General features: G+C 41.5%; 1 non-coding gene across 1 annotated transcript; it reads right to left on the bottom strand.

Annotated features, from left to right (window-relative positions):
* Positions 1-840: 840 nt before the first annotated feature.
* Positions 841-943, bottom strand: LOC122638447. The gene has a single exon (XR_006329442.1). It is a non-coding gene; the product is annotated as a U6 spliceosomal RNA (small nuclear RNA).
* Between the last annotated feature and the right edge of the window lie 736 nt (positions 944-1,679).

Genomic DNA, 1,679 nt, shown 5'->3' with positions numbered 1-1,679 from the left:
CATTAACAACAGCATGAAAAAATTTTGTATTCCTTTCTCCCTCTTTCAGCCACTTAACCCTGGACTTCTCCTTCCAAAAGATCTCCTCCTGCAACAACACCTGATTTAGCAGACACCTTGCGCCCCTAAGGTCACAGAGTGCTTGCTCTGTAGGGCTACCCTCATATTCAAATTCCATCCTGGTTACCCTGTCTTCAGCATCTCTAACGTTCCTATGGATGTTTCCGAAGCACTCCCTGTTCCAAATCTTAAGCTGTCCTCGCAAATGTTTCAATTTCAAGAACAGAACATATAAAGGGGTGCCAATAATAGGGGAGGACCAGCATGCTGCAACAAAATCCTTAAAAGCGGGGTGGTGTGTCCACATCTGTTGGAATCTAAAAGGGGCGTGAAAAAGCTCCAAAGTCTGCGAGAAACTCATAAAAATCGGAGCATGATCCGAACAGGCTTTATTCAGGTGCCTCACCATAGAATGCTGAAAGGCAGCCAACCAAGCAAGATTATAGAAAACCCTGTCCAATCTAGCTTTAATCATCTGTCCTCCCCCTTGCCCGTTCGACCAATTGAAACAGTTACCCTCATACCCCATGTCCACAAGTGTTGCTCGATCAACAAAACGACTAAAGCCTTCCATCGACGCAGGGCAGGGTGGTTGCCCCCCCAGCTTCTCTTGGGGCATCAAAATAGCATTAAAATCACCACTAACCATCCAAGGAGAGCCTAGTAAGTCCGAAGGGAGATGTAAAGTATCAAAAAACAAGTTCCTTTCTCCCAAATCACAAGGGGCATAAACCGCAATCAGATAGAATTTACCTCGGGATCTCTCCGTTTCACAAGACAAAAAATTTGGACCATTTCTCGATTTGTGCGTGTCATCCTTACGCAGGGGCCATGCTAATCTTCTCTGTATTGTTCCAATTTTATCGGATGTCTTCGAAGAGACTCTATCTCTCTAATTCAATCATGCTTTTAGGGTTCTATTTTTTTAGTTGCTATTATCATCATGCATTATGGTAGGATTTTAATTTAATTATTTTTGTTTTAATTTCAGATTTGGTAGCACCATTTCAAGTGTGAGAAGCAAGCAGTGCAATTTCAATCCGGTTCAAGTCCCTTCGGATTTTACATCTCTAATCTCTTAGTCTCATTCTCCCTCTCTAATCTCTTTCTTCTATTTTTTTTTTTTTTATGTGGTTGTGATGTGTGGCTGCTACAATTTATTCCTTCGAATCCGTGTTAGTATTGATAGGTTAGATGCTTGTGTGTTAGGATGTCAATTCAATTCGCTAGATGCTTGTGAGTTAGGATGCGTTAGTTTAGTTATCATTAGTTTAATTCAACAACTTAATTAATTTGGTTCACTTTGCATTGCTTTTAAGTGAGTAAAATAGAGTGGCATACATCTCCTTGAGTTTAAACCGTAGCTACAATTGATCCGTACGCTAGCGGTTATTATTTCTTGCAAACAGACACCAATGCCTCGACTAACCAAGAAGGTAGCAAAGTTTGAATGGTCTGATGCATGTGAAAAGAGTTTCCGTGAGCTAAAGGAACGATTAGTAACAGCCTCGATTTTAACTATTTCGGATGGCACGGGTGGCATGACAGTGTACACAGTTGCGATACGAACTGGCTTAGGTGGTGTACTAATGCAAAAAGGGAAGGTGGTCACCTATGCA

This window comes from Telopea speciosissima, chromosome 8 (assembly GCF_018873765.1).
Source record: "Telopea speciosissima isolate NSW1024214 ecotype Mountain lineage chromosome 8, Tspe_v1, whole genome shotgun sequence".
NCBI classification, from domain to species: Eukaryota; Viridiplantae; Streptophyta; class Magnoliopsida; order Proteales; family Proteaceae; genus Telopea; species Telopea speciosissima.
Note: the sequence above shows the minus strand (reverse complement) of the source record. Positions and strands in the feature narration are given on the sequence as shown.